This window comes from Ranitomeya variabilis, chromosome 2 (genome assembly GCF_051348905.1).
Source record: "Ranitomeya variabilis isolate aRanVar5 chromosome 2, aRanVar5.hap1, whole genome shotgun sequence".
Lineage (NCBI taxonomy): Eukaryota > Metazoa > Chordata > Amphibia > Anura > Dendrobatidae > Ranitomeya > Ranitomeya variabilis.
The window spans coordinates 310,318,638-310,326,770 of NC_135233.1; positions in this window are offsets into that span (position 1 = coordinate 310,318,638).

An 8,133-nucleotide genomic window follows, 5' to 3' on the forward strand; every position below is an offset into this window, starting at 1 on the left:
TAATTGTTTTGTTTTTCAAATAAACTTGTAGATGGTATTGTGTCTCGGGGCTCAATGGATCACTGAAATCAATCTTAAACACGTGATAATTAGTTTTCCAGGTGATTCTAATTAAAGGAAAACTACTTAAAAAAGATGTTCCACATTATTAAGCAGGCCACAGGTTTCAAGCAATATGGGAAATAAAAAGGATCACTCTGATGCTGAAAAGCGTTAAATAGTGCAATGCCTTGGACAAGGTATGAAAACATTAGATATTTCACGAAAACGTAAGAGTGATCATCATACTGTGAAGAGATTTGTGACTGAAACCGAGCACAGACAGATTTTATGCAGATAAAGGCATAATGTGGAAGGTTTTTGCCAGACAAATTCATTGGATTAAGAGAGCAGCTGCCAAAATACCATTACAAAGCAGCAAACAGTTATTTGAAGCTGCTGGTGCCTCTGGAGTCCCTCGAACCTCAAGGTATAGGATCCTTCAAAGGCTTGCTGTGGTGCATAAATCTACTATTTGGCCACCCCTAAACAGTGTTCACAAGCAGAAATGATTGCAGTGGGCCCAGACATACATGAAGACTAATTTTCAAACAGTCTTGTTTACTGATGAGTGTCGAGCAACCCTGGATGGTCCAGATGGATGGAGTAGTGGATGGCCACCATGTCCCAGTCATGTTTTGGGCTGGAATCATGGAGAAACAGCTGGTAGGGCCCTTTAAGGTTCCTGAAGGTGTGAAAATTATCTCTGCAAAGTATATAGAGTTTATGACTGACAACTTACTTCCATGGTATAAAAAGCAGAAACGTGCCTTCAGGGGCAAAATCATCTTCATGCATGACAATGCACCATCTAATGCTGCAAAGAAAACCTCTGAGTCATTGGCTGCTATGGGCATAAAAGGAGATAAACTCATGGTGTTGCCACCATCTTCCCCTGACCTCAACCCTATAGAGAACCTTTGAAGTATCATCAAGCAAAAGATCTATGAGGGTGGGAGGCAGTTCACATCAAAACAGCAGCTCTGGGAGGCTATTCTGACTTCATGCAAAGAAATACAAGCAGAAACTCTCCAAAAACTCACAAGTTCAATGGATGCAAGAATTGTGAAGGTGATATCAAAGAAGGGTTCCTATGCCTATGTTAACATGTAACTTGGCCTGTTAGGATGTTTTGGAGTTAAATAGCTTTTTTGTTCAGTGAATGTGACCTCCTAATGCTGCAAATTCCACAAATGAGCATTTTCAGTTCTTTAAAACATATCAAATGTTTAGAAATTCTACTGTGCTTAATAATTTGGAACAGTGCATTTTGATTTTTATTCATTTTGGAGATTATGCTGTTATCATTGGGAAGTTTCTTCAATAAAATTTGATGTATACTCTAACAGGTGATGACTTTTATTAGACTGACTGTCATTTGCACCGACCATTTAGGAAAATACGAGAAAAATGTCATTTGCATAATAATTTGGAACATGGTGTAAGGGGAAAAATGCTGAAAAGTAAAATTGCTTTCAAAAGTAGAAGTGTTTAAAATGAACAATTAACAGAATGCAAACTAAATTGACAAAGAACACTTAAAAAGCATAATTTCTTCTTGGTACACCTTCACACAGGAACTCAGCAGTGAGGTTGTTGGAGAACGACCCACAGATCTTCTGTGGATATAGGCTTATGCAAATCTTTCTCTTTTCAGACATACAGTCAATATCATTGATAGCATAGCTGCAGCGTATAGAAGAACAATCCGTCATGGAAATTATAACGGCCCCAGCACCCTGATCTCAACATCCTTGAGTCTGGGATTACACGAAGAAAAAAAAAAATAGAAGGACTTGCAGAAGCTGACATCTGTGGTCCAACCTCCCTACCAAGTTCCTTCGAAAACGGTTTGTTAATGTACCTAAAATAAGATGTTTTTTTAAAGGCAAAGGGTGTCACACCACACTGATAAGATTTTTCTTTTATTTATAAACTTTATTCAAACAAAATTATTAATACTTACATTTGTGAAAGCATTCTTACTTTCCAGCTTTTTTCCCACATCTGCATTAGAGACAATCTGTCACTAGAATCACCCCTCCTAAGCCGTCCATATGGGCATGTAGGTCATAGAAAGCTGAATAAAATGATACCTTGATATCTTTTTCTTATATGTAAATAAGCTGCTAGGATCTATGGGCCGGACACAAACTCCGGAGGCAGACTCTCAGAGGAAATCTAATGGAAATGAGAGGCAGGGTTACCGAAGTGATGTGTAATGGCCGCTTCCCTAATCTCGCTGCAGAACTGTTGGGTGATTATAACTGACAGAGGAACCTGCACACGTGTTTAGGGCTGTCCTGAGTGCTACAGCTTACATATTACAGGCAGACAGTGTTGCAATACAGCAGAGCTGTAGCAAATATGTTTAGAAGACAAAGTTCAGTTTTCCAGTCCTGTGTTAGTTACATGACTCACTCTGGTAACTCCCTCGATCATTTACATTACATCTGCAGTCAGATTCTTATGCATATCAGTGTCTGGCCAACAGTCCTGAACAGCTGATTTATGTATAACAAATGGATAGCTCTGTAATAAGACATTGGATCTTAGATATCAAGGTATCATTTTATTAAGTGTCGTATGACCTGCACGCCAATCTAGACGGCTGACAGATTCCATTTACTACTTTAACAGTACTGTATATATAAATAAATATATATATATAATATATATATTTATTTATTTGAATACGTATGCACTACACTGTTATCCACAAGTAGTGTAGTGCAGGAAAATACTAGTTATGCTCACAGTTTTGTTTTTTTGTCCACAATTTTTGGCGCATTTCAATTAATTACCGTATACTGCAAGTGTGAAAATAACAAATGTCCATATATATTATACTTCTGGGGCAAGAATGTTCATAAAATGTGCTTAGGTAAAATTTATGAACATTCTTGAATCAGAATCATAAATACATATTATAGACAGTGCAAACGGACACTTTTCCATAAATAAGTCTTATTGCAAAATATTGTAAAATCTACCTATAGAGTAATATTGACATTTAACATTTTATTTTCTTTCCCCAAAAAATCCAGTGTGCTACAGCTATGCCTTTTTTTCTGCTTTCCCCCAGACTATTCTAGAAATCTTTAAAAAAAACAAAAAACTTTTAATATGCTTAAAAAAAAAAAGTTATCAAACTGCTACAAACAAACTGTGCATTCATTCATTTTAAATGCGGAAATAAAGGATAACGGAAGGAGCCCTTAGGGTACGTGTCCACGTTCAGGAAACGCTGTGTGTTTGACGCTGCGCGGGGGGCCGCAGCGTCAAACACGCAGCATCCAGATGTTCCAGCATAGTGGAGGGGATTTTATGAAATCCCGTGTCCTTTATGCGTGGTAACACGCATCCGTCGGCCCTGCGACTCCGGACATGCTGCGCGTCTTTTAAGATCGCAGCATGTCCGTGTCCGTGTGTTCAATGAACACATCCGGCATCATCGCGTCCCAGAAGGGGGCGGGGCTTAGCGCCGAGCGAGTTTGCCGCTCCGACGATACCGCCGGCCATCCTGATCGTGGACACGTACCCTAACACTACATTTTGCTTTCAGCTACAGGTGCTTCTCACAAAATTAGAATATCATCAAAACGTTAATTTATTTCAGTTCTTCAATACAAAAAGTGAAACTCATATTATATATAGTCATTACAGAGTGACCTATTTCAAGTGTTAATTTCTATTTACCCCTTCCCGACATGCACCGTACATATACTGGTCTGTGGGAAGTGCGTTTCCGCAAAGAGCAGTATATGGCGGCACGATCGTGCGGCCTCACACTGAGCGGCCGCGGCGATCGCGTGCTGGTGACAGCTGATACTCCGCTGCAATGCCCACAATCAGTGCTAGCACCGATCGCAGGCATTTAACCCCTCTGATGCCGCTGTCAGTAGTGACAGCAGCATAGAGAAGCCCACTCCCTGCGCGCCTCCATCAGACCAATGCGATGCGATCGCTTTGGCCTCATGGTCTCCATGAAGACCCCCCAGCACCAAGATGGCCGTGGGAGTTTGGAGGGAAGGTGGCTTGCAACTGCCTGCTGGCAGCAGGCGCCAGAATGCCTCCTTCCCTGCCTGTCAGATCGATGATCTGATACTCTGCTGTGCAGTGTCAGATCAGCGATCTGACATTATATAGTGATGTCTCCTACTGGGATAATGTAAAAAAAGGTAAAAAGACCCATTAAAATTAAAGTGTAAAAACATTTTTTTAAAAATCCCTAAATAAAGAAAAACAAAACTTTCCAATAAATACATTTATGTAAATAAAACAAAAGTACACATATTTAGTATTACCGCGTCCGTAACTACCTTCTCTATAAAACTGTCCCACTAGTTAACCCCTTCAGTGCACACCATAAAAAAAGGCAAAAAACAATGCTTTATCATTATACCGCCGAACAAAAAGTGCAATAAAACGCGATAAGACGGATGTAAATAAAAATGGTACCGCTGAAAACGTCATCTTGTCCAGCAAAAAAAGAAAGCCACCATACAGCTCCATCAGCAGAAAAATAAAAAAAAAATGTTTTTTGTTCATTCAAAAATCAATCAATAGAAATCTATCAAAAAATGTCATGTGCCCGAAAATGGTACCAATAAAAACGTCAGCTAGTCCCGCAAACAACAAGCCCTAGCATGACTGTCGGCCGAAATATAAAAATATTATAGCTCTCAAAATATGGTGATGCAAAAACTAGTTTTCACAATAAAGTGTCTTTTAGTGTGTGACAGCAGCCAAATATAAAAACTCGCTATAAATCTGGTATTGCTATAATCACACCAACCCGAAGAATAAAGTCGCCTAATCACTTATACCGCACGAGGAACGGCGTAAAACGTAAATAAAACTAATATTCACCTACTGTTGATTTTTTTTCATTCTGCCTCACAAAGAACTCAGTAAGTTTCAGCGTATATTAAGCCTGCGCTCTGTGCTGAGTGCTCGTACTGGGGTGTCCATGTAAATCTCTGAAATACGTGATTCAGACAGAACCCCCGGCGGAAAATTCCCTATAATGAGGCAGATGGAGTCACTGTGGACACCATATGACCGTGATCCGGCGGTGTCAGTCTTTTTAGGATTGCACAGTGTTGTGCACTTCTGAAAAAGGACACCGCTGAACAGAGGCCAGACGGAGTCCAGAGTAAATCTGCTGCCTCATTATAATGAATGGATCCCTTGGGGGTTTCATCTGTCACGTTACTCAGATATTTAGATGGAAACCCCAAATTAAGTGGTCAGCGTATAGCGCCTGATCAATGTGATCCCGAATTGTAAAAAGTTCCCAATAAAAGCTTCAACTCAATCCACAAAAAAGCAATTCCTCACTCAGGCCCGTCATCTGTTAGCGGAAATATAGGAGGCTTCCACGTTACTGGTAGCACAAAGGCTCTGGAAAAGCGAAATTGCTCCTCGCTCCCCAAAAGAAATTCAGCAAATTCTGCGCTCCCAAATCCAAATGCCCCCTCCCTTCTGAGCCCCAGTGTGCCTAAACCACATTTAGGGCCCACATATTTGGCATTTCTGTAGCGATGAGAGCTGACCTAATTTACATGTGCATGTCTCCGGAAGCATGAGCTGAGCATAATGTACCGGGCACTACAACGGCAGTTTGCAATTTTCACTCAGCAACATCCACTGTTGCCTAGGAAACACCCATGGAGTCAAAATCGTCACTGCATCCGTAGATAAATTCCCAAAGGGTTATAATTTCCAAAACGGGGTCACTTGAGGGGGTTTTCCACTCTTTAGGCTCATCAGGGGCTCTCCAAACGTGACATGGCATCCGCTAGTTATTCCAGAAAATTTTACATTCAAAAAGTCAAACGGTGCTCCTTCCCTTGCCGTGCGCCCAAACAGTACTATTCACCCACATATGGGGTATCGGCATACTCAGGAGAAATTGCACAACAAATTGCATCGAGCAATTTCACCTGTTACCCTTATGAAAATGCTAAATTTGGAGATAAAGAGAGATTTATCTGGGAAAAATGTGTTTGTTTCTTTTGTTTTTTTTTCACAGCTTAACGTTATAAACTTTTGTGAAGCACCTGGGGGTTCAAGGTGCTCAATACACATCTAGATAAGTTCCCCAAAAGGTCTACTTTCCAAAATGGTGTCACTTGTGGGGGGGTTCCACTGTTTAGGCACATCAGGGGCTCTCCAAACGCAACATGACAACCGCTAATTATTCCAGCAAATTTAACATTCAAAAAGTGAAAAGGCGCTCCTTCACTTCCGAGTGCCCAAACAGTAGATTTACCCCACATATGGGGTATCACCATGCTCAAAGAAAATGGACCATACATTTTGTTGTGCAATTTTTCCTGTTACCCTTGCAAAAGTAAAAAAAATTAAAAATAAAAAAATAGGTAAATGTTTATTTTTTCCTTGCACATTTCAAAAATTCCTGTGAAGCACCTGAAGGATTAATAAACTTCTTGAATGTGGTTTTGAGCACCTTGAGGGGTGCAGTTTAGAATGGTGTCATTTTGGGGTATTTTCTGTCATATAGGCCCCTCAAAAGTGACTTCAAATGTGATGTGGTCCCTAAAAAAATGGTTTTGCTGTAAAAATGAGAAATCACTGGTCAACTTTTCACCCTTAACTTCCTAAAGACAAAAAAATGTTTCCAAAATTGTACTGATGTAAAGATAGATATGTGAGAAATGTTATTTATTAACTATTTTATGCAATATGACTCTGATTTTAGGACATAAAAATTAAGTTTGAAAATTGCAACATTTTCGCCAAATTTCCATTTTATTTAACAAATACACGCAAGTCATATCAAATAAATTTTAGCACTATCATAAAGTACAATATGTCACGAAAACATTCTCAGAATCACTGGGATCCATTAAAGCGTTCTAGCGTTATGACCTCATAAAGTGACAGTGGTCAGAATTGTAAAAATTGGCCTGGTCAGGAAGGTGAAAACAGGCTTCAGGGTGAAGGGGTTAATATTGATGATTATGGCTTACACACAATGAAAACCCAAAAGTCATTATCTCAGTAAATTAGAATACTTTATAACACCAGCTTGAAAAATGATTTTATAATCTGAAATGTTGGTCTACTGAAATGTATGTTCAGTAAATGCACTCAATACTTGGTCGGGGCTCTTTTTGTATCAATTGCTGCATCAATGCGGCATGGCATGGAGGCGATCAGCCTGTGGCACTGCTGAGATGTTATGGAAGCCCAGGTTGCTTTGATAGCAGCCTTCAGCTTGTCTGCATTGTTGGGTCTGGTGTCTCATCTTCATCTTGACAATACTCCATAGATTTTCTATGGGGTTAAGGTCAGGCGAGTTTGCTGCCAATTAAGCACAGTGATACTGCTGTTTGTAAACCAGGTATTGATACTTTTGGCAGTGTGGACAGGTGCCAAGTCCTGCTGGAAAATGAAATTTCCATCTCCAAAAAGCTTGTTGGCAGAGGGAAGCATGAAGTGTTCTAAAATTTCCTGGTAGACGCGCTGACTTTGGTCTTGGTAAAGCACAGTAGACCTACACCAGCAGATGAGATGGCTCCCCGAACCATCACTGATTGTGGAAACTTCACACTAGACCTCAGGCAGCTTGGATTGTGGCCTTTTCACTCTTCCTCCAGACTCCGGGACCTTGACTTCCAAATGAAATGCAAAATTTACTTTCATCTTAAAACAACACCTTGGACCACTGAGCAACAGTCCAGTTCTTTTTCTCCTTGGCCCAGGTAAGACGCTTCTGGCTTTGTCTATTGGTCACGAGTGGCTTGACACAAGGAATGCGACACTTGTAGCCCATGTCCTGGATACGTCTGTGTGTGGTGGCTCTTGAAGCAAAGACTCCAGCCGCAGTCCGCTCCTTGTGAATTTCTCGCCAAATTTTTGAATGGCCTTTTCTTAACAATCCTTTCAAGGCTGCGGTTATCCCAGTTGCTTGTGCACCTTTTTCTATCACACTTTTTCTTTCTACTCAACATTATATTAATATGCTTGCATACAGCACTCTGAACAGCTAGCTTTAGCAATGACCGTTTGAGGCTCACCCTTCTGGACATCTGTCAAGTCAGCAGTCTTCCCAATGATTGTGGA